Source organism: Sturnira hondurensis, unplaced genomic scaffold (assembly GCF_014824575.4).
Source record: "Sturnira hondurensis isolate 20B ecotype Veracruz unplaced genomic scaffold, ASM1482457v3 Scaffold0011291, whole genome shotgun sequence".
NCBI lineage: Eukaryota > Metazoa > Chordata > Mammalia > Chiroptera > Phyllostomidae > Sturnira > Sturnira hondurensis.
Window position 1 is genome coordinate 4,511,143 of NW_028083922.1, and position 25,810 is coordinate 4,536,952.

Below are 25,810 nucleotides of genomic sequence, written 5' to 3' on the forward strand. Positions count from 1 at the left end.
ATGAGAATCACAAAGCAAAACAAAAAGACAATGAAAAGAAGGAGAAAAAGGAGAATTATGTCCAGAGATAACTGTTAACATTTTAGTGTATATTTATATATATATATATATAGAGAGAGAGAAATACTATAATACTTTAATTTCTAAAGATGACATTTTACTATGTATGTGTTTTCTGATTTTCATACAAAGAAGAACCATATTCTGTATCATGGAATGATCTTCTGTAGTATATTGATACTGAATAGTATTTTATTCCATGGATGTGTCATAATTTATTGGGGATATGCCACCATAATATCAGGCAGATTTTCCTTCCCTTTTTCCTCTCCTATAGAATGGTGTCTTACAGCTCAGTTTTTGTGCACATCTACGGTTATTCCTTCTGAGTGAAGCCGTAAAAGTAGAATTTTTCAGTAGGGGTAAAAGGCATTGATGTTTTTCATTGACCTCAGGGCATTTCATTATTCTCAGTATAAAATCTATAAACGTACTCATGGTCTTCCTTCATCACCTTCTGTAGTTTTTTGGGCCAGTGTAATATGAAAGATTCAAGTTAGTATTTGAACCCCGACCTGGCTGCCTAGGACTTCATCCAAAAGGAGTAACCCTAAATTCTTACAAAGACTCAGCTGCAGGATCTGGTCTCAGCAGCAAACTGCCCATTAGTGCTCAGTTATAGCTGTAAATGCAGTTGCGCCTAAACCGGCCCAGCAGTTGACAGTGTGCCCTGAGGATGTTCTCCCTCTCGTACCTTCAGTCTCCTTGCTGTATTACCGTCCGACCGCCTGCCCACATGGGCTGGTACTGATGCATGCATAATCGCTGTATGGTTGAGGGAATGAACGCTGTTTCCTGTATAGTCCCAGCTAAGATTTAAAAATATTCTGTTTTCTGCCCTTTGCTGCCAATTCATGGACTCTTAATGTTTAGAAAAAAATTGGAAGGTTTAAATTTATAGGATTTAGCTTTGAGCCCAATGGGGGGTATGTGTGTTTAATATCTAGATTTTATCTATGTATTTATCTATAGCTTTCTCCCTTTCTATCAAAAATAGAAAACTTTATTTTAGCCCAGAAGTTACCTTTTGAAACCAGGTAGGTGTCATTCCGGCTACGACAAAAACATGATCGCGCCCAAGAACAAAACTAGGGATATGAAATAGAGGCAAAAACTTAGGCACAGGACCTATGTGCAAACTGAAGGGCTGACAGTTAAATGGTGGGAGAAATTTCTCCTCTTCATTTTTATAAGTAAAGTTATCTTTAGCTGTGAAACATGACCCTAATGAATGCAAGGTCACACTTATATTTTCATGTTCATTTTTCATTTTTAGAGTTCAGTGTTGGCTGTGAAGGAAAGAGAAACACTCACAACACTCCAACATTTTCGGGGCCAGTATTTTTCTTTTCAGACACTGTCTTCTACTGTGACAGTCACCTTTCCTCCTTTCTTGAAGACCAAGGTTCTCTGTTCTCTTAGTACCTGGTGCTTGCCCTCTTCTAGCATGTTGATACTTGACCTTGTCTTTTTTATATGATACTGATACAGTAAAATAGGGTTCTCTATAGGTTGTGATTGGCTCAATAGATCTCTCTATGACTTTGAGGTCAGACCTCTGTATTAATGTTTTAAAGTATCTTTTATGAATAGCATTTTTCTGGATCTTTGCTTTTAACTACAGAGTTTAGTCATTATCCTGTTTTGCATGAAGATTTATATATTTGGATTCATTTATCACACTGTTACATATTTTTCTGCTTCTTATGTCTTCCTATTCTCCTTTCTTGCTTTTTTGGGGATAGATTTTCTTTCATTTTTACTGTTTTTATTTTTGGGTTATGGGACTGGCTATACATTTTGTGTCTATTTTAGTAAATGCCCAGACAGTTTTCCTCTGCATACGCATCTTAATCTAAAGTTAGTGTCTTTGCCTTCTGTTGTGAACTGAATTGTGTCCACTCCAAATCCATATGGTGAAGCCCTAACCTTTGTGATTGTATTTGGAGACAGGGTATGGAGGTAATTAAGTTACAGAAAGTCCTGAGAATGAAGCCCGGTGTCCCTAACGAAGAGAAGAGACTCCAGGGATCTCATTTTCCTTCTCCCGGCGTGCGGGGAGGAAAGGCCGTGTGAAGGCACAGTGCGAGGGCAGCCATAAGTCTGGAAGAGAAGTCTCAACAGAAATCAGCTCCAAGACTCCTTGGTCTTGAACTTCTAGCTTCCAGAACTGTAAGAAAATAAATTTGTTGTTTAATCCACCAGCTTCATGTTTTGTTAGGGTAGCACAGGCAGACTAGTACATTCTCCTTTTTAGAAATGCAAATTCCTAAGAATATTTTAACTCTGATGATATCCACTTCCAACTTATATGTCACTGCTGCTGACCATTAAAGTTCTAGAATGATTTTTCCTCTTAATAAGTTGGACATTACTATCACAGTGATATACAGTGTCTGTTACATTTAACCACATATTTATCCATATTTTTTCTAACCATTCCTTTTTATATATCAGACCTTCTCTCTGGGATCATTTTTTTTCCTGCCCAAAGTACACCCTTCACTTTTCCTTTGCTGAGTGTGTGTGTATATGTGTATAATAGACATGGTGGGGGTTGGGGGAGACAGAGATCAAGAAAGAAAAGAAATAGAGATTTTGTTTTTCTTACAATCCCTTTATTTTACTTACTTTCTTGAAAGAGAGAATTCCCTGGGTATTGAACTATACTTTGACAGTTATTTTCTTTCAGAACATCAAAAAGTATCATTCTAATGTCTTCTGAATATTGCTGTTGCCAGTATGAATGAAACAGTCAAGATAATTACCTTTCCTTTGTGGGACAATCTATTTTTTCCTTCTGGTTTCTTCAGTTACCTTTTAAAGACATTCAGATAATTTCCCTCTCCTTAAAGATCCTTAAAAATTCTCTCTTTCTGTGCCTCTGTCGTCCTTTCCTTTCCCCGCCTCCCTCCTTCCCTTTTTTGGTTCTGAATTTTCATTCTGATATTTCTGATATTTCCTGAATGAAAAAGGTCCTGATTAGCATTAGATAGGCTATGATTGAGAACTGGCATCTGTCAGGGATTCTGAAAAGTTTTATTTATTATCTTTTCAGATATTTCCTGTATTAAATTTATAATCTCCACTGAGACTCCAATTGCATGTTCGTTGGACCTTCTGTAGGTATCTTTTTTGTCTCTTATCTCCCCCGTCATTTTCTCTTGATTACATTCAGGACAAGTTTCTTGTGTTCCAACTTGCAGTTTACTAATTCATTTATGTCTAATATTGTACTTTGCTGATATAGTTTTTAATATTAGTTGTTATATTTCTTATTTCTAAAACATTGACTTTTTCATATCTGCTTGTCTCCTGCTCATAAGTTTCAACCATTTTTTTATTTTGATGCTCATTGTCTAATAACTTCTATAACTGAAGTCTTTTGGTGGATTTGGTTGTCTTTTTTTTTACCTCTGCCTCTTAATTACTCATGTTGCTTTAATCATTTTGAGGTTTTGTGGTTTTTGATTATAAGCTACTCCCTTTCCTCAGAACTTTATGGTAATTTTTTCAGGCCTGGATTAAAGGCAGATTATTCCCAAGGGAAAAACATTTTGCTTCTCCTACTATTCTTGGGTGCTCTCCTGACCTGGGCAAATTTTAAATCAAATTTGTGCTTGGAGATTTCTTTCTTTTTTTTAAATCTCAGGGCTACTTTATGATTACACATTTTGGGAGGGAAACTACTTGCCTTTTTGGCTTAGAGCAAAAGAGCTTAGAGCATATGTGGCCCTTTTAGTTGTGGTTGCTGTTGGGGTACTCAGACAAATATTATACTGCTGTAATCTTAACTCAAATGATTGAAATTTATGCTAAAAATTAATTTGTCTCTGAGATTACAGACAGAAACAGAAACAAAATTGTTCAGGTTAATGTGCATACCCTAACTAATCACTCTGGTGTTTGCTTTGAAAAAGAAAAAGACATCCACGTGTCAAGATACGTCGGCCAATGCTTGCTTTTCTTTTCCCCTTTTAGCTCTGGTTTTATGATGCATCGTTTTCATAAACAGTACATCATAGCTCTGGTTTTATGATGTATTGTTTGCTTTGGATAGTGGTATCAGCACTTTCTCTTAGTAACCCCTAAACATCATCTTGTTTACATTTATTTTGTATTTGACTTGTATTTTGTTCTTTAGAAATTAGTACAGACATCTTATTTTAAATTACCCGGTTATATCTGGTTGCATCTTCCAGCTTGAAAGACATTGCTGGTCACATTTAGTTTTCTTTTTTCCCAGATTTCTGGGCTTTGCCTTTAAAACAATAGTAGGGAAAGTGAAGAAACCACCCATGGGTTTCATTGCCATGGCTTATACTCTCAAAAGCAAGTTAAAGATGGCACACCGCAGGGGTCTTCTGGGTAGGTTCACTTTTGAAAAGTAGTAATTATGTGCTTTTTATTTTCAAACGGTTACATCTTGGTAAACATTTTAAGAAACATTTAGTTTTTATCTTGTTATTATAACATACTCAATTTTTTCTTTAACCCCAAATGATATAGATATATGTATGGTACAGCCTTGGTTATATAGAACAGTTAAAGTAGAACGAGTTTAAGAATCTCAGCATTTATGTCATTCTAAACTCAGTTACTGTGCATTAGCTATAAAAACTTAGATACAGTGGTAAAATGAATCCAAATTTTAAAAAAGACTACTTTGATTACTTCTGGAAAATTATTGTTTATCATACGATAATTATACATGTCATAAAATTAAGCTTTTATTATTTTCTTTGCTCTGTGAAATAGTTTTTCTTTTGCATTCTAAGTTTTAAAGTCTATCTTTTTGTTCTATTGTTTTTCCACATCTTGCATAGGATGCACCAGAATGGAAATGATATCTGCCGCTTACATAGTAGAATTTCATTTGTGGAAAGTCTTTGTTCATATCTAGATTCTAGGTTGGAATAAAGTTCCAGGAACAGACCCTTCTGGTAATTACTATTATTATTTTTTAGTGGATAGACAGAGAACACTCAAGTGACAAGCCACATTATATAAAGCATCCATTTAATTTGTGGCCCTTGCAGAAATAAAATTTTCTATTTCTCTAATATAATACAAACTTGCAACTTGGAGTGATTATTTTACCAAATACCGTCCCTCCCAGAATCCATTCTGTTTCTTCTACTCAATTCCAGCATAATCAATATTCTACATATAAGAAGAATTTTTACATTTGTTCCATCAACCACTAGACAAACTCTACATTTGGGTCATTCCAGTGTGATGCTTCTTGCCGTTATTGAATACACACTGAGTGCACGCACACATACATGTGCACATACACAACACTTTCTGGTATCACTTTCTCATAGGCCATATCTGTTAGGAGAAATTGAATAAGGAGTGGTTGTACATGAAGTATAATAAAACTTTCTGAAAAAAGTTCCCATAGTATAAGCAGTGATATGTATGTAGCAGTATTTACTGTTCTTTCCCCTTTTTTGTGTAAGAGGAAATCCTGGAATTGCAGTTCTGACTATCGTGTGTATAGTTGTCATTGGGCCAGTGAATTCCCTGTGGGTCCGTGGTCTTACCAGCTGGCTGTATGTCAATTGCATCAGCACTTTGTGAACTTGCAGAGCTTCTGCTGATGCTTTAATCTCTGAGCAGAGGACCAGAGGGCTAGCAACAGGCACCTTAGTGCATGGCAATGTCATTGGAACACTATCAGTGGGTAACCCAGTTATGAACAAACACAACCTCACCCCAAATCCTTTCTCTCGTGGTTTTGTGATGCATGATGAGAAATTGTTCTTTGGTGTTTAAAATACAGTCATTTTTACCTGGATGTCTTTCATTTCTAAAGGTTTAAAGTGAATGTTGCAGATTTTCTCTAAAACACTTCTTTGCTAAGACATGATTTTTTAGGTGGTGGGGGGCAGGGTGGGTGTTGGGGGGTGATATATGCAGTACTTTGAATGACAGTTACGTAATCCTTTTTATTAGACCAATTCCTCCCCATTGTTGGATGGACTGCAAAATGGATTGAAAATTAAAATTTAGAAATAACAGATATGGAAATAAGGTTGGGTTATAGGATGCAATCATTTTTATACAAGAACTCTCCTTTATGGCAAGGTTTAGTAGAGAATCCTTTAGCTAGTGAGTTTTATAACTACAAAACCAAAATACACTGTTTTTCAGCCTAGTACTTTAGGATTCATTTGAATGGATAAACACTGTCCTAGAACATGAGATTTAGATAATGTTGCAAGAAAATATGAACACATATATGAGAAATTTGGCTTTCTCTGTTTTCCACTCTTGAAAGATCTGAGGTTTTCTTCACAGCACACATACCATGGTGTAATCCAGTGGTTGTTTTGTATATGTGTGTACGTTTATGTGTGTTTGGTATGAGTCAGGGATTTTCAAAGAAATAGAACCAATAGGAGATAGATACGAGTTATTACAAGGAATTGGGTCATGTGATTATAGAGGCTGAGAAGTCCCATGATTTATCATCTGCACGTCGGAGACCCAGGAAAGCTTACGGTGTAGTTCTGAGAACTGGAAGGCCAATGGCTGAAGTACAGGTGGAGGGCAGCTGGGTCTGTTCTAGCTCAAATAGTCAGGCAGAGTGTGAATTTCCCTTTCCTCCATCTTTTTATTTTATTTAGGCCTTCAATGGACTGGATGATGCCCACCCCACTGGGGAGGCAGTCTTCTCTACGCAGTCTGCCCACTCAAATGCCACTCTCATCCGGAAACACCATCATAGACACACCCAGAAATAATGTTTTATTCCAATAACCTGTATTCTGGTCAGGTCAGCACATGAAATTAACCATGGCAGTGAGTATCTCTAGACCTATGAGTTACATATCAGGAGATTTGTATTTTGTTCTTCATTCTATGCTATTCTTAATCAGAAGCTGGCTTAGAACAGGTGCTTGATAACTATTGAAGGAAGGAAAAAAAATAAATTTAAAGAAACGTGTAAGTCAAGTTGAAAAGTATATGTCAGTGATGTAGATAATATACATGGATAGTATGGTTGAAGACTGAGGATCGCAGCCAGATATGCAAGTGACATCAGTTGGCATGGGATAACTGTTGATGTTTTCTGTCTTTATCGGGTGGCCGTTTTGAATACTAAAACTAAAGTCTTACTTCATTCTAAGTATTCAAACAGATTTGAATACTAAAACTAAAGTCTTTCTTCATAGATTTTTGTGCCCTAAGTATTTTAAGTATGGCCTTTAGATTTTTCAGGATCTTTCTAAGTTAACCAGAGTTATTTTGATCACAGTCAAAGAGAATCAAAGTCAAAGAGATTTGCCATCATTTCTGAGAATGAGCCAACATTGCCCTTTGTCAATCATGTGTTGAAATTGTATAGAAAGAGCAGAAAGCTCTTTAATTCTTTGCTGCTTCTCTTACATTATTTTTTAGCTTTCCACTCATGAAAACCTTTGGCTCAGTATTTCCCCCTTATCCACAGGGGGTGTGTTCCAAGGCCCGCGGTGGATGCCTGAAACCACAGACGGTTTCAAACCCTGTATGTACCATGTTTTTTTTTTTTCACTACAGTCATACCGACAATAAAGTTTAGGCACAGTCTGATGCTAACAACAACTAATAATAAAACAGAACAGTTATAATGATATGCTGTAATGAAAGTTATATAAATGTGGTTTCCTCTCTCAAAATATCTTACTGTACTAACTCCCCTTTTTACTTAAAGGAAACACTTTATGGCTTCTCATTGGCATTGCCAGCATCACTACTCTTGTGCTTTGTGGCCATTATGAAGTAAAATAAGAGTTACCTGAACACAAACTCCAAGATACCACAACAACTGATTTGATAACTGAGGCAGCTACTAAGCAGCTGATGGGCAGGTAGCAAATACAGGGAGGACATGCTGAACAAAGCATCCTGGGCAGGATGGAGGGGGATGGTGCAAGACTTTGTCGCACTACTCGGCACAGCATGCAATTTAACACTTATGAATTGTTAATTTCTGGAATTTCCCATTTAATACTCTTGAACCATAGTTGATTGCAGGTACTGAAACTACAGAAAGTGAAACTGTGGATAAGAGGGGACAAGTTTAATTCCACACATCTCTTACGTTTATCAGAATTTACTGTGGTAATGAATTAAATTTACATGTAACAGGACCAAGGATTTTAGCGTCTTTTTAAAATAAAAATATTAAATAAAAATACAAAATATGGTTGACTCTTGTACATACAGGTTATTTGAAGTCTCTGGTAATCTCATTAGGGTATTCTGATTTCACATCCTCTGAAATTTTATTATACCATAGGATAACATGTATCTGGTTGATGTGGGAAGGCAAGGTGGTAAGGTGGTGAGGTAGGGAGGCTTACACACTGTCTTATGCCAAGAGATGATGTTTGAACCATCTCAGGCAGTGACATTGCCCAGCTGTAGAGGAAGCAAGAGGAGACTATGGCATAAGCATGTGTATCCCCCATTTGTTCTTGGTAGACAGATAGCATGCCCTGTGAATCTCCAGCAGTTGGTACGGTACCTGGTACGAGGTTGGGTCCTGGCCATTTTTGTTGGAATGACGTGGCTGGAGCTCTCAGGACAGTTATAGTCAGCAGCAGCAGATGTGTGAAACAGCAGGTAAGCTCTGGTATAGTTGCATCTGGAGCCAGGACTACTCTGGGCATGGTTGTCGTAGACTGTCTCTAGAAGGTCTAGGAAGGAATCTATAGACTTCCACTATGTTTGAATCACTGAAAGTACAAAGAAACTACATCTCTTTTGTTCTGCAAAGAGATTATTGAAGGTCACTCTTCTGACATAAAGGGGCCAGAAGCTGGAGTGGATGTGGTCAGAGGAAGAGAAAGAAAAGTATGTCAGTGTGGAATCTTGAAGTGAGAAGCAGGCTTAAATTCAGTTTGGAGTGAGATGGGGACAGTCGTCATTTGCATGGGTGACAGGGTAGAATCCTCAGCATCACTGAAGTGCCATGTGGTGGAGGACATGGTTTTCTTTTCTGGCTGCATAGAACTGCTGGCTCGTGTTTGCTGAGCACTGGCTGAGTGACAGGACTTTCCATTCGCCACAGCATTTAACCCTCACAACAGCTTCATGAACTAGGGCGCACTCCGATCACCTCCATTTTCCTGACGAGGAACCGAAACTAAGTAGCCTGCGCTATGACACATAGTTTGTAAATGGCAGCCAGGTGCTCTGACCACTGCTAAGGGGACGACACACTGGAGGGGGAGCATGGAAGTGCTCACTAGAGAGTATCTTGTGGCCCGGACTGACCTTTTATTTCCTGCAAAGGACTGGCCGAAATCATTTTTGTTAAGAAGCAGTGGAGAAGAGAGTACTAGCATTTTTAGGAGGAATACCAGTTTGATGGAGCTTATTTTAAGGCCTTGGAAACTTTCACTGTGCTAGCTCCATGACTACTAGAGAAAATTAAATGTCTAACCCTCCTGGAGACAGGCGTATGGGATCAGATGAGTCAGAGTTTCTAAAGGGAACAGGTTTAAAAAGTGGAGTGACGACTGGGGCTGTGCCCAGAAATTCAGATGACTCTAACGCTGGATTGAAAAATTTTAAACAAACAAATGCCACTATTGCTGAATAGCAAAAACCAAAAACACGGTTTTCTTCTTTTTAAAAAAATTGCATTGATTCCCAGGGGATATTTGTGGGAACCAGAAAGGTGATCTAGAGATTAATACAAAGCAGTAGGTACTATTTTGTTGATAGTTGGTAAATATTGGGAAGAAATATAGGGTTCTTTTCAAAGCAATGACTGGATAAATAACCATATTAAAATATTGTGCTTTGGGGGGTAACAAAGTTATATTCTCCTCATATGTCTCTCCCGCCCTTTGCCTAAAAGGGAAGGTACATCTGGGTCAGTCCTGCCCTCAGTTTCCAGATTTCTGAGTGCCGGGTTGGGTTCTCCCCACAGACAACAGGCGTGATGAGATAAGCAGGGAAAGGCCAAGTTTGCTTTCTTCAAATCTTTTCTAAGGAGCAGAGTTTGTTTTAAAGGTTTATGTCTTAGGATCATGGAAAAGAAATATTAATATGTAATATATGAAAATGTTCTTCAGTGATTTTTTCTTGAATATAAACGAGCTACTCGATTTATAAGATTTGGAAACAAAAGAAAAAATGTATCTCCAATAATCCTACTGGTTAGAAACATCTCATGATATTTTGATATGTTCTACTCTCTTAAAATTTGAAAAAACATGGAAATATCATCCTGTATATACAGGTTTGGAGTCTGTTTTCCTCACTCGACATGTTCGTCCTGTGACGTTACTCCTCAGTTTTAAAAACAGCTTTAATGGCTGTATTTCTATTATTTAGAAATCACGTAATTCAGCCTCTTTCCTTAATGTGAACCATTAGGTTGGTTCCATATTCTTGCTATCATGTTCTTGAAATTTTGAACAAGTTTACTGAGATATATTTAGCATAATATAAAACTCAGCCATTTCAGGAATACAGGTCAGTAGTTTTAGTAAGTGGCTCAGCCGTGACCATATCGGTCTGACGACGTTTTCTTACCTCCGGAAGACCCCTTGTGCATTTTCATAGTTCATCCCCTTCTGTTCCTCATCCCAGGAACTGTTAATCTGCTTTGTGTCTCTGTACAGTTGCCTTTTCTGAACGTTTCTGTGAGTGGAATTATATGGGTTTTTTTGTGATGGGTTTTTGCTAACTCTAATATTTTGAGGTTTATTCATGGCATAGCATGTATCTGCATTTCATTTCTTTTCATTGCCAAACAGTATTCCACCGAAGGGAGGTATTAACATTTTGTGTGTCCACTTACCACTCGATGGACATTTAGGTGGTTTCCAGGCGTGTGCTGTTAAGAATAATGCTGCTGTGAATACTCACGTGTGTGCGTTGTGTGGACATGCATTTTTATTTCTCTTGGGTCAATACTTAGGAGTAGAGTCGCCGAATTTTATGGGCGTTTTATGTTTAAATACTTGAGAAACTGGCAAACTGTTTTCTGAAGTGGCCCCATCATTTTACATTGCCCCCGCAATATAGAAGGGTCCCTGTTTCTCATATTCTCAGCAACACCTGGTACTGTCTGTCTTATTTATTATGGCCATGCTAGTGGGTGTGAAATGTTTCACTGTGGTTTTAATATGACTTTACCTCATGGCAGTGATGTTGAGTGTTTTTTCATGTGCTTATAAAAGAGGAAGATATACATGTATATCTGAGAGGAAGATGTACAAATCATAGGGGCAAAAAATGAATACATGTATATAACTACTGCCCAGATTGAGAGAATATTATCAGCACATCAGGAGCCCCTCAGAACCTCCCAGAAGCCTCTTCCTAGGTATTACTTCTACTCTTCCCCAAAGGTAACCAATAATTACCAACACCATAGATTTATTTTGCCTGTTTTTGAATGTTACATTAGGGGAATAATGTTATATATACATTTTTGTGTCTGTGTCTTTTGCAAAGTGTCATATTTCTGAGACTCATCAATGTGGTGTGTTACAGTAGTTTGTTCATGTTCATGGCCTTATAGTTTTTCATTTATAGGAATATATCACATTTATTTATCCGTTTTTTTACTGACAGACATTTTCGCTCTTCTATTATTGGGCTATTTTTAATGTTGCTTCTAGGACTATACTCGTACTTGACTGTTGGTGCACAAATGTGAGCATTTCTGAGCAGTGTATATCCAGGAGTGGGGTTGCTGGGTTATAGAGCAGGCACAATTACAGATTTACCAAAATGGCAGACTGTTTTCCGCAGGCAGTTACGAATTTCTACTCCAAACAGAAATGGACGAATGTCTCATTTGCACCACACCCTGACCAACACTTGCTGTTTTCCGTCTTTTTAATGTAGCCCTTCTGTTGGGTTTGTGCCTTACTGTGGTTTTTATTTGCATTTCCCTGGTGAATAATGAGGAAGAGGACCTCTCCATGTTTTTGGTGTGTGCGTGTATGTGTGTGCGCACGTATGTGTGTGCGCACGTATGTGTCTATTTGGATATCTATCTTTGTAAAGTTTTCAGTTTCTTGGTTCATCTTTCATTGGATTTGTGTTTTTCTTATATAAGTTGATTGGTATTAAAATATGTATTTATATTCAGGGTATGAGTCTGTTGTCGATTATTCAGTTGCAAGTGTTTCTGTCATTTGGCTTGCTTTTTCATTCTTATTTTTTAAAATATTTATTTATGTTTAGAGAGGGGGGAAGGGAGGAAGAGAGGGATAGAAACATCAAGGTGTGGTTGCCTCTTGTGCACCCTCTCCTGGGGGCCTGGCCCACAACCCAGGAATGTGTCCTGACTAGGAGTCAATCTGATGACCTTTTGGTTTGCAGGCCAGCACTCAATCCACTGAGCCACACCCATCAGGGCTGCTTTTTCATTCTTATAATGATGCTTTTGGTCAACTTATTAATATTTCCTTTATATGGCTACTACTTTTGATGTTTTATTTGATTTAAAAATAAACTTGACTTGGAAAATTAAGACTAGGAAACACAAACTTGAGCTAGCTAGAGGATGGTGTTGGTGGTTAGGAGGGCTCTTCAGTTTCCGGTTCTTGCCTGTCCAAGTGCAGTCCTTCCGAAGTTGTTCCCCCCACTGCTGTGAGCCCTGGATGCTAGCTCCCAGCCCCTGACACTGAGGGGCTCTGCTCTGCTCAGCTTCTCAGCCACCAGCCGCCTTTCTTACTCAGCTTTGAGTTCCTCAGCTGCTTTAAAGCCTTTCAGCTGCCACTTTTTGGGCTTTTAGCTTTCCAGCTGCCTGGAGAAAAACTTCAGAGCTGGCAACCTAGACTTGGCTCCTGCCTCCAGGGGAGGGGTATCATCATTGCCTCACATTTCCGCCTCTCTGAGATGGGGGCCTCCAGATTCTCACTGCTTTGGTAGCTCGTAGATGCCTTCAGAGAGGTTTTAAAAAATGTGTCCATCTTTTTTGTGTTGTGCTTGGTGAGACCATTGGTTTGCCACAGGTTTTGTTTTTGTTTTTGCCTGGACGAAATACCCTGGGAGTGTTTTTTAAGGCTGTCAACAAAGTTTATTGAATTACAGTGAGGTGGCATTTCTATTAGTGGTGTACTAGTTTACCAGAATTATTTTCATCTTTATTAAACCTTTGAAAATATGCAAGGCAAAAAATAACATTGCAAATTTCTTTTTATTTCAGTGAGACTGAATATGGTTTCAAACAATGATTGGCCTTTGACATCTTCTCTTTTTATTTACTTATAATTCTTCATTATTTATCATTGATTTTTAAGAACTGCGTAACATTGCCTGTAAAGAATTCATGCATCTGAAGATAAAAGATTATTACCTTAATGAACTTGGAAAGAGTAGCTTTTTTATTGCTCTTTATATGTTACAAAACTTTTGAAGGCAAGGATTATATCTGCTTTTCTCTTGTATTCTTTCTTGGTCCCTGGCGTGTGGTATAGTCCATCTTAATGTGAAGCAGATCGCATTAAAAATCGTGCAGAGGTGGCAGCACTGAGCTCACGCAAACTGCTTCCTGTGTCGTGCTCTGTTCACTTACCGCCCACTGGGAAAACTTTCTTTAGTTATTGATTTATATCATTTCATTTAGGAGCATGGTCTCAAGGATGTGAAGCATCCTTTGAATCCTTATCTTTCTCACATCTATCCAAATTACTAATAGAGGATCAAATTTTTCTTGGTGTTGCATTACTTTTATGGGAGATAAAGATAACTATCTGTTTGATAAATCTTCACAAATGTAAAAAGGGAATTAAATATATTCCCTTTTTACCTTCCTAACATGAAGTTAAATTAATGTCATCCCTAAAGTAAGTGTCACACACACACACACACACATACACACTGAATAGCAGCCTTAGAAGTTGCATTTTGAAGCATTTTATTCATCAGACAGTTAGACGGACTTCAGAGTTCTAAAGCATACACCTAAAATGTTTTGAGATCTAAAGCGTTCTTCATTCACATAGTTTACCCAACTTTAACCAACTGTTTGGATTTCCAGAAATTATCCAGACTGTTTAATTCTTAGTGAACATTATGAAAATGTCTGAGGATGAGAGATAGTGGAATTTTCCCTATCATGTTAGGCATACTTCTTCATTGTGGAAGTATAATTTTACTCCCAGAAATGTCCTTGTTTTAGCCACTGCTCTATCTTTTTTTTTGTTCATTTCATCAACTCTGCATAAAAAAAGAGTCTGTTCTCATGCTGCCTTGAACCCTCAGGGAATGGTGCTCCAAAAGAAAAAATGAAACCTTTGGGGAAGGCTGGTCTAAAAATAAAATTCTCAAGGTATTAGACCAGAGGCGTGCGTGGGCCAGATCTAGGGCCAGCACTTTCCACGCTGCAGGTTGCTGTGTTAAATGGAGCAAAAGTCTCTTTCTCTTTCCTCTGATGATGAGGGTGGCAGCGAAACATTTTGGAAAGAGCAAGGGCTTTAAAGCCAGGCCGTTCTGGATTCCAATTTGAGCTCCCGAGTAGCTGTGTGATTGGAGGCACATCGCAGTCAGAGCCTTGGTTTACTTGTCTTCAAAATGGGGACAGTAACTTCTGTCTTTGGGGTGGTTTGTCAGAATTAGGAGTGATACATGTGAAGGTCTGATACACTGTGGGTGTTTGGAAAGTGGTAGCTATAATTGCAAACCTTAATTTTTTCTCATATTAAGGAAGAAAACTTTTTTTCTCCTTAACATGATGGTTCACGGACTAGAGCCAGGCTGCTGAAGTGCAAATCTGAGCTTTGTGACTTTGGGCCAGTTACCTAGCTTCTTTGTAGCTAGCTCAGCTTCCTCATCCATAAATGAGAAACATTACGATATCTACTTTCTAAAGTTGTTACAAATATTAATATTTGTAAAGTACCAGAGTAGTGTCTGGCTAATATGTAAACACTAGGTTAGTATTTGACACATAAATAAATGCTCAAAGCAGTGTTGATTGGTTATTGTTGTTGAGGAAGGTAATAGGATTAGAGGTGGGACCCGAGGCAGCGGTTCTGCAGGATGAATGATGACTCACGGGTAAGAGAAACAGGCCTGGGGAAGTTTAGTAACATAAAAACTGGCAACTCTGAAGCTGGCACAAGTTTCTCTTCATCTCAGATATTACAGAAATTTTAAAAAGAGAAAAAATAAAAACAGGTGAGTTCATTAGTTTCTTAGTGGGAATGTTGAGAATCCTTTTATGACTGAGGGTTTTTGAAAGTTCACCACACCTTGTATTCTGCAGACTTCCATTGACCATGACAGGTATTTCAAGTTGAGAGAAGATGCCCAGTGGGGTCTGAGCGCAGGGAATGGAGGAGGTGGAATGACTAGTTAAGCTACAGCCCACACTTGCACTGCTGTCCTCTACCTGCAACCCTACCCTGTAGAGTAAAGCTAACATTTTATCCAAGTTGAAAACTGGAGACTTCTTTTCTCAACAATCAAAGGGACAGCCTGGGGGATAATTGGAGCTGGTGAGTAGAGTGCATATGCTTCAAGTGAAGCCCTTGCCTTCTTGGTATTTGAAGGCCCGTTTTGCTCAACCTGAAGTAAACCCTGCCTTTTGACAAGGCCAGTAGCTCCATACACAGAACTCCCTTCCAGCCAGCTAGCTAGCTGCCCTATGGCCTGTAGCGAGACTGTCGAAAATTGAAGAGTCGGATGAAGCAGAAGAAAATTCTGCTTCAATTCTTCAGTCTCCTGTAGTGAGACTGAAGAAAATTCTGCTTCTGCTACAATTCTGTCGGATGAAGCAGAAGAAACCGAAAACAGCCGTAGAGGAAAAAGCCAGCCTGTTCTTTAATCAGATAATATCCACAAGATGCATGAGAAGACACAAACAGTAGCATGAAAGAGTGATAAACAGAACAGGTATTTTTGAAAGGAACACATAAGTAAGAAATAGAAGAGAATATTTTAAAATTTTTCTTAGAGGAGGTTTCGGAAAAGCACGTCTGGAAAATAATGGGATGTCGTAAAATAGGAACAATCAAAGACTAAAGAAGAACTTTTGAAAATTAGACATTTGTTTGCTGAAATTAAAATAATGAAAGATTTGAAAGATGACTATAAGGGAATTGTCTAGAACACAGAGCAAAAGGGAGGCAGAAAACTTGAAAGAAGGGCAAAGAGACAGGCTTAGTCAAGTTGGTCTGATATCTAAATACGTGGAATTCCAGAAGGTACAGCAGTAAGCAAAGAGCTGAAAATGTCAAATCAATAACAGAAGCTCCTCTTGTGCTCTGGGAACTAATCCAAATCTTCAGACTGATGAGTTCTGAGAGCCCAGCAAAAGGATGAAGGCAACTTTAAATTCAGACCAATTCTTGCGAAATTTAAGAACATTCAGGGTAAAGAAAACGTTCCTAAAATCTTTTGGAGAGAAGTGAGGTTGTGAAGTTCCCATTAGTCTTTGAGCACTTCTTTGCTTTCTGGTACAGTCAGGTACTTAAGCATCACTCGTCTTGTACATTTTCTGACCCACACCTGGAGCCCCAGACCTTTTTCCCAGGAGCCTTGGTTCTTTTAATGGTGTTTAGAAACCAAGACCTGGATGCTCACTGTGTCTGGAATGTAGCTTCTAGACCCTTGCACTGCATAGAGCTGGGGGGTGGGGGGGGGGGGAGGGGACATAAATGTGTATATGCTTTATCCTATGGTGCATACAAAATAGTTTTACCAAATGTCAGTATCACAACTGTCAATGAATATATGCTAAGTAAAGTACAGAGTTTCTTTGCAAGTTCTTTTTGTTTTCAGAATGTAGGTCATTCATTCCAAAGGCATACAATTGGAGTACTATGTTCAGAAGATAAAATCTTCCTTCACTGTGGTTATTAATTTGACATAGGGGTTTGGGTTCATTTATTTCTGAATATATTAAATTGTGAGATTTACATTTTTATCCTTTTATATTAAGTTTTGAATATGTAAAGTACTTAAATGTTTCAGAAGTCAAAACTATGTAAAAATACACTCAGAAAAGACTTTCTCATCTCTCTTTTCCACCTCAAGAGTCCCCAACTCCCCATTTTGGACTATTCTTCAAAAATAAGTAAATACATACATATATTCATGTTTGCCTTTTATTTTAAACAAATAGCTTATTATATACACTGTTGCATTTTGCTTTCATCACTGTGCAATACAGATAGGACAAAAGTAGGATTATAGTTGCTTGTATGGAAAATAATACAACGATTAACAAATAGTATAAGAAAGAAGTCTGTGTTTTTTGTACTCACAACTGTAAATCTACTTTTGCCCACCCTTGGGGGAGGCGGGGCAAAACTCTTGTCTCTTTATTTTGGTCCTCTCTTGTGTTCCAGGAATATAGAGTTCATTTCCAAAGAGAGCCTAGGACATTTCAAAAGTTTCTTAAATGAAGAGCATCAGTAAGTCAATTAGCAGATACTCATTGAGCACGTGTGCCTGTCCCTGTGCGGGGCGGGGCCTGGGGAAACAGGGTTTAGTTTTGTTTTGTTTTGCTTTGCTTCTGTTTGTCCTTCTGTGGTTATTAAGTGGCCACAAGGTAGCATTTTATAAATAGTGGAAGGTGTCTAAAAGTTTATTTCTGCATATTTCTGTGATTATTTTCTTCTTACACCACAAATAACGTTAAAAATTGACATTGGAACTTCTGTGACCATTTGTCTAAAGCCCTCCTCTTGGACATAACACCAGAAACAAATGCTAGAAGCCTGGAAAGAAGGCAGGCTGCCTCGGGACTGAGGAACAACGCAGCAGCGGCTTTCCTGACGCCCTTGTTGCTGCTGATAATACCAGAGTGCGCAGCCCGGGCACAGGTAAAACAGGAAGAAGAAAGCCTGCTTTCCTCAGCCCCGTAGCCAAAGGATGGGGAGAGGGTGGCTGTACAGCAAGGGCCCGTTTTGTCAAAACCCTCCCTTCTCCTGTGTTCCTACGCTTTTGTAAATATAGCCAACCTTATTCTAAAATCTAGATGGATAAGGTTAGGCCCTAAGCTGGTTAAAATAACCTTAAAAAAGAGGTAGAAGGAATCCCTCTCCCTAGAATTATATAGCTGCATTATCAAGATAGTGTGATATTTGTGGAAATGACACAGAAAAGAACCCAGAAATATATCCACAAAATATGCGCAACTGATTTTTTGACAAAGCTGCAAATCCATTCAATGGAGGAAAGGTAGGCTTTTCAAGAAATGGTGTGAGAGCAGTAGAACGTACATAGGCAAAAAGAAAAAGAAAGGAAGAAAGAAAGAAAGAACCCCAACCTAAATTCCATGCATTATATAAAATGAACTCAAATGGACTAAAGACTTGATGTAAAGTATAAAGGAATAAAACTAAAAGGAAAAAAATAGAAGTAAATCTTCAGGATCTAGGGTCAGGAAAAAAATTTTCCAAACTTGATACCAAAAGCACCATCCATGAAAGAAAAAACTGATAAACAGACCCTATGGAAATTAACAATTTCTGCTTTTCATAAGACTGTTAAAAGGATGATTCGACAAGCTAATCACAAAGTTAGGAGGGAACAGTAGCAAACTACATATCTGACAGGACAGTGTATAAGTATGCAAATAATTTTTAAGCAGTAAAAAAACAAGATAGTTCAAATTAGAAAAATAGACAAAAGATATGAAAGGGGCACTTCACTGAAGGTGTTACACAGATGATAAATAACCCCACAAAAAAGATCTCCACATCATTAGCCATTAGGGAAATGCAAACTAATACCGTAATGAGATATTATGACACATTTACTAGAGTGGCTAAAATTAAAAATAGTGAAAACACGAAATGCTTGTGAGGATGTGGAGAAACTGAATCACTTACACATTGCTGGTGGGGATGTGATGGTACAGCCACCCTGCAGAACTGGCAGTTTCTTGTAAAATTAAATATGCAACCACATTGTGACCCAGTAAATGTACCCTTGGGCATTTATGCTAGAGATATGAAAACTTACACAAGAGCCTGTGCGTTAATGTTCATAGTAGCTTTATATATTGTATACAGAAACTGGAACCAACCCACATATCCCTCTGTGGGTGAGTGTTTAAACAAACTGTTGTAGATTGATGGAATAGTACACAGCAGGAAATAGGGGCAAAGTATTGACATGTGAATCAACTTGAATGACTCTGCAGAGAATTATGCTGAAGGAAAAAATCAGCCCCAAAAGATGACATAGAGTATGATTCCATTCATTTGACATCTTTAAAATAACAAAACTGCCGAGATGGAGAATAGATGGATGGTGGCGGGGAGTCAGGGAGGACCTGGGGCTGTGGGAGGAGCGGCCTGAGTGCCACCATGAAAGGGCAGCAGGAGAGATTCTTGTGGTGATGGGACTGTTCTGCATGTTGACTGTGTGGTTTGCAGTCTCTCATTTGTGGTATGTGCTACAGTTTTTCAGAAAAAAACTTGGAGGCTGGGTAAACGGATCTCTGTATTTCTTAAAACTTCTTGTGAATCTACAGCTATCTCGAAATAGAGAGTCTAATTAAAAAGTACATGTGATTTGTTTTGGTGTCTGGTTGAGGTGCTGCCATAAATATGGGTATTATTCTAAGTGCTTGAGAGGATATATTTAAATTGGAGCAAAATATTCCATTATTGATTTTAAAAATGAATTTAATATGTCCAGCCATACATTTTTGATAATTTGTGAAGACTCAATTTATGATCTAGAGTCAGTTTGTATTTCATCAAGGTTTAACTCACCTAGGTACCAGTGAAGACCAAGAAAAAATCAATGAGAAAGTGTTTTTTTCTCTGGGCTTCCCCTAAATTTCTCCAATTTCGGAATATTTGATTTATATATTTACACTTCTGAAATGCAGAGTAGAAGGTAGTACATAGTTTAATTTTTATGGAATTTGGAAAACATGTTAAAGCGTCTATCATTGTAGGAATCAGTAACTGTTGTGTTTCCGCAAGTCTGGACCAGTGCAGAGCTTAGCTGATTTAACCTCATTTGAAATCTCAGCAGCCCTGGCAGAAAGCCCTGTTCCCAGAGCACAGATCTGCACATCCTCACGGCTCCCTCCCTACTGCTAGACCATGAGTGCTACTAATGAGCGTGCTTCCTGATTAAGTGGTAAGGTGAAGGGCAGGCATAGTCTCTCTGCTTTGGGGGTTGGAACAGCATTAAGTGTGTAAGTGTGCCACAGACCTTTGGCAACTGGAAACAACCTAGACAGAGACACCAGAATCAGTACTTCCCTTTAATGTGCCTTGGAATCACTTCAGGATCTTTTTAAAACGCAGATTCTAATTGAGTAGGTCTGGAGTCTGATATTCTGTATTTCTAACAAGCTCCCAGGTGATACAGATACCGCTGGTCCACAGACGACTCTTTGAGTAGCAAGCTCCTAGATAATATCGCAGATTTGTGACTTTCTCATTTGGCATTCCAAAGACAAGGAACAAAATAGCAACTGACTTCATATTAAAGGCTTATCTTTTCATTCAAATCAGAGTTTGAGGGAAATGATAGGAGATTGAAGACACAGGAAGAGAAGGGGGGAAGATGAGCAGCTAGCCAGTGCTGTGAAGTCCTTTCGAGAGCACCAGCAGCCTGCGCTGCAGGAAGTGGAAGCTCTGGAGAGGGTGGAGGCTGAAGGCACTTCAAGCAAGATGAGCAGTCAAAGCCAATGTTGAAATAGGTCTGCTGGCGTGATGGAGGCTGGGGCAGAATAGCTGCTATACTTCTTTGATTTAACCCAAAACACAGGCATTGGGAACCTTCTGGAAGTGTGTTCCCCAGGGTGGGCTTCACATACAGTTTTGGAAATTCCAGGGACAGCCCTGTGTCCCATGAAGAAAAGCACGCCATGCTGAGTCTGCCTTTCTGTAGTCTTTGGGGAGCCCTCAGTGTATACAGTAGCAGACCAGTGGTGAAGCTGAGTCCGTCAGCCCTGCGTCCTGCACATCTGATCTGCGTCTGATGACATCACAGCTCAACTGAAGAGGCTAGGAAAGTGACTAGCGCTTGTCCAAATACGTCTGTCAAAAAGGTGGTGAAGTTCATTCACTCAGAGTTACCTGGGTCACTCAACTATAATGAACAGTTGTTACAGAATGAGGTTTTACTGTGTTAGAATTTCCTTTCCTTTTTTTACAATTCTATAATACTTCATCTGCATATTTTATTGGTGTTCACCACCCCAAGTCAAGCCTTTTTCCATCACCATTTATCCCACCTTTACCCTCTTTCTCCCTCCACCCTCTTTCCCTCTGGTAATCACCATGCTGTTATCTGTGTCAGAGGTTTTGGGGTTTTTTTTTGCCTAATCCCTTCACTTTTCACCTAGCCCCATGCCACCCCCTGTGACAGCTGTCAGTCTGTTCTCTATTTATGAGTCTGTTTCTATTTTGTTAGTTTATTTTGTTAATTAGATTTCACGTATGAGTGAAATTGCATGGTGCTTGTCTCTCTCTGACTGGGTTAATCCTGGTCACTCAGTTATAATGAATAATTCTTATAGAATGAGGTTTACTGTATTAGAATTTTAATGAGGTACAACTTTATGCTTCCATTCAAATACATTGTAAATATTTTTAGGATTCCAGTCAATTATTTGTATTATAAAGGTAATAAAAGTGCATTAAAATGTAGAAGGAAAAAAGCCCACATTTCTACTATCATTAACATTGCTTTCAGCACTGAGTGATTATTACCCTGGAGCCTGTGTGTGTGTGAGTGTGTGCGTGTGTGTAAAACTGCTACACTTTCTATGCAACATTCATCCCATTTTTAAAGACTTTCCATACAAGCATTTCTCCATGTTTTTACATGGAGATTTGAGTGCCATAAGTAACACTGAAAGTGTCTGAATCATGTCTTACGAGTTAACTAGGCCCCTAACTATGGACATTTGGATCAAAGGGTCCTTAAAGAGCAGTGTTTGGAATATATGTGGGGAAAGGGGAAGTAGAAGTAGATGATTAGGAAATGTTCTTGTTTCATGGGACCTTTTCTTTCCTTAAGTTTAAAATTATCTCTAAATCTTTAAGTGTGAGACAGTTCTATTACTTTATTGAAGGGATTCACAGAGGTGGGTATTTTACTTTGTGAGTATATGTTTACAGAGTGTATTTACTCCAGAGGGATCCCAGATTACTTTTTGCAGTCAGTCTTTCCTCACCAACTGGCTTTAATTAAAGACCTAATAAAAACTTCCTAACAGGTGCCTTGCTCCTGGGGAGATAATGTCTTTGTAACACGGTGCTGACCTGGAGGTGTGCACAGAGTGCACCTGGAGCACAGAGAGGAGGCAGCTTGCAGCCTTGAGAAGGATTCCTGGAGAGAATGATAACCTAAAGGAAGTAAGGGTGTGTAGGAAGGACCCAAGGGAAATGTAGAAGACCCTCTAGGCAGAGGGACCAGCAGGTGTCATGGGTCCATCCCCAGAATGGTCACTGCGTGGAGATGGAGTGCTTGGTAGTCACATGACCACCTGTATGACCCAGCGACTCTGCCCTTCCCAGATCAAGAGAGAAGGGGCAGTATCAGAAAGAGAACAAAATAACTAAACTAAACAATGAATAGGTGGATATAGTATAAAGTAGGGGAGGAGAATTTCCTTTAGAAATGCTGGTACTTGTATTTTTGGTATCATCCTTCTATATCCCCTTGGCTCCTGAGTTCTTACCAGTTATCAGTATATTGGATCCCTCAAGATTGAGGAGAAAAAAAGGTTGATCACTGTTGATGTAGCTGATGGGAACCCATCAAGTGTCTAAATGATTAGGATCGTGATGAAAAATATTCATCTGGCTACAGTTTGATGGGTAAAGGTCAGGGGAGACCAAGGAAGAGAGACCGTTTAGGAGGCTCCCACCTGCACTAGAGATGTGGTGATAGGGCTAAGGCGGAGGCAGGCAGTTAAGAAACTACTTTGGGGTAAAGTTGGCAGGACTGGTTTGGTGGGCTGGCAGAGGGACAGCAAGAAACGGTGTTTGACTCCCAGGATTTGGGTTGGCGTGAATCAATGATGAGTTTATTAACTGCAGTTAGGGAGCAGAAGAAAAGTAGTAGTAGTAATACATTTATAGATTAGTATCTCTTTTTCAGTGCTTTGGTGTTTCTTAGCTGGGGTTTACCTAAAACCATAGCCTGAACAGTGGGGGTTTACTTTGCTGGGGTTTACGAGAAACCAGAGCTAATGTAATGGAAGACTGGACTGGGAAGTTCGATCCCTGGGAAGCAAACATGAGGGGGAAAAGGTGAGGCAGGGAGGAAGGAAAGCAATTGTAAGGCAGTGTGTTATACTGACCTGGCCACCACTTGGTCAGGTGAGTTGTTAGACAGACTAGAGAACTTTCCATAGGCCTGGTGGTCCTTAGGGGAATGGAAGGAAGAGTCGCCCTTGCTGTCTGCTACATCTCTACAGAGATTCTCGCCAGGGACTGTTGTCAGACTTTTGCTATTTGACTGGGATAAGGAGCCACTCTCACAGCCAGTGGAAGGCAGATCTCATGCCCACCAGTGTGTAATATGAATTGGGAAGGGGTTGGAGGAGCCAGAACTTTGGTGGGTTGTGTGGGGTCAGAGTTGAGCAATCGGCTGAGAGCCAGCGGGTTTAGGGAGGCCCCGGTGGCAGGTGGGACTGCATGAATATAGAGACATGTAAACAGGATCCAAAGCACTTCCCCAACTTTTCTCAAACCTGTTTTTATTTCTGAGTTTCCCTGTTATAGTCTATAAGAGTTTCATAATGCTCTGATTTTTATTATACTGTTTTATTTTTATTACCGCTCAGGTTTTAATCTTAGATAATCTAATATTTCCCTGCTTTCTATGAACCCACTGCCTCCGTTCACATCATTTCTAGACTGTGGGTTTAGTGTAATTGTGTTCCTCTGTTTGTTTGTTTGGTTCCTTTGGGCTGCTGTGATAAAATATCACAGACTGGGTGTGGCTCACAAACAACAGAACTTTATTGCTCCCAATTCTGGAGGCTGGGAGTCTGAGACCAGGGTGCCAGGGCAGGCAGGTGGAGACCTGCTTCCAGGTTGCAGACCTCTCACTGTATTCTCTCATGGCAGGAGGTGCAGGGAGCTTCCTCATGCCCCTTTGATTTATTTTTATTGTTTTTTTGTTACCATTTATCTCCCTCTGCCCTCTGCCCAACTCCCCCCCACCTCCCAACTCCCCCCGCCTCCCACCCCACCCCCGCCATCTAATTCGGTTCCTGAGTGCTCCGCCCTCTTGACAGAATTATTCCCCAGAGGTCCTTGCCTCCTAATGCCATCAAATTAGGTCATTAGGTTTTCAACATAAGAATTTTGAGGGGACACATACACTCAGACTAGAGCACCTCTCTGACTCATTGCTTGGAGAATGGTAACCTACGCTGACAGATCCCAGTAGGTAATCGTTTCCTCTATTCCCTGTGTATCATTCCAGTGTCGATCTCTGTAGCCTGCTTCCCAGATAGACAGGACACACTGTTTCAGTAAAGAACCATGAAGGTAATGCTGTAGGGTGAACTCTTTTATAAGGGTTTCATAAATAGGGAATGAAAGGAGGCATTTAATTATGAATATGATAACAGGATTTTTTAAGTTAGTGATTCAGTAGTATTTTGAGTGTAGACTATACACCAGGCTATTAATTGAGTTTCTGGATACAGTCCTGAGGGGAAAAAAATCACATCTTTGCCTTTCTGGAGTTTGCTGGCCGGAGCCGAGTAGCGTGGGGTGGGCAGAGGCCCACCATGCATCAGGGGATGCTGCAGTCACTGTGAAATGATTGTGGATCTGCTGTTATCACAGAGAAGTATGAGTCAGAATGAGACAATAGAATAGGGGTGGGGATTGGCTTGGTCAGTGGACCAGGGAAGATTCCCATAGCAATGGAGGTGTAAGAATTCACAAAGTGAACAGGGAGAAGGATGGGTGAATAATTAGCAGGAGATGTTTTTTCATCGAACAAATGTTTACTGAACATCAACTGTGTGGCACTCACAGTTGTAGTAGGTGTTGGGAATCCAGTTGTGAAGAACCCAGGCAAAAATTTCTGCCTTACGAGAATTGTTGGTAGTTCTGACAGGATGCTGTAGATGGTTGGAGAGAGCCTGGTAGGAAAAATATTTAGGGGTTAAAGTGTACAGCTCTTGGAGGATGTAGTCAATTATAGCAGAGGGAGGAAGATGAGAGAGTGACTATTAGGTTTCTGGCTTGTAAAACCAGGTGGGTGGCGATCGAGTCACAGAGCATGAGAATGCTAGTGCAGGGTAGCTTAGAGCGGTGGGGAGGGGAGCCATCCCCTCGGTTTGATTTGGACATGCAGGGTTTGAGGTGCTTTTGAGATATCTTCGTGGAGATGTTAAAGGAGTGTGTGAGTCCAAGAGGCTGGAACTCAGAAGTGCGCTTTGGGGCCATCAAAACTCATGTGCCAGGTACTTGCTTAAATGTGAAAAACAGAACAAAACATTTCATCCTTGCTCTATGCAAATGGTTTAATAACAGGAGATATTCAGGTTTTAACATAGCAGTTATAGATCTCAGCAGGCTTATGATTTGTTTTAAGATTCTAGGTTCATGATCAATTAGACTTGATGTTTCATTCTAAATAGTGAATTTACAGTCAAATATCATTGTGAGAAACATGCATGGCAGGGAAGTAATGTATCTGTGAACTGTTCAAAAAGGCTGATGAAATGAAGATGGCCTGCATTTTCCCCAATAATAGTTTCAAGGCAGGTAAAGATTCTCAGCAGAACAATGATCTGATGAATGTAAGCCTAAGAATAAAAATGCAAATAAGA

At 39.4% G+C, this 25,810-nt stretch overlaps 1 protein-coding gene across 2 annotated transcripts in view; it reads left to right on the top strand.

Moving 5' to 3' along the window:
* Nucleotides 1-25,810, top strand: part of GPR63 (G protein-coupled receptor 63) — a 38,404-nt gene that overhangs the window by 6,246 nt on the left and 6,348 nt on the right. Inside the window, exon 2 of one of the 2 annotated variants that reach the window (XM_037059741.1) lies at nt 6,696-6,870. The exons of the other annotated variant lie outside the window; for it this stretch is intronic. The gene's annotated coding sequence lies outside the window, so the exon portion shown is untranslated. The remainder of the gene's footprint in view (nt 1-6,695; nt 6,871-25,810) is intronic. 2 annotated transcript variants of the gene reach the window in all.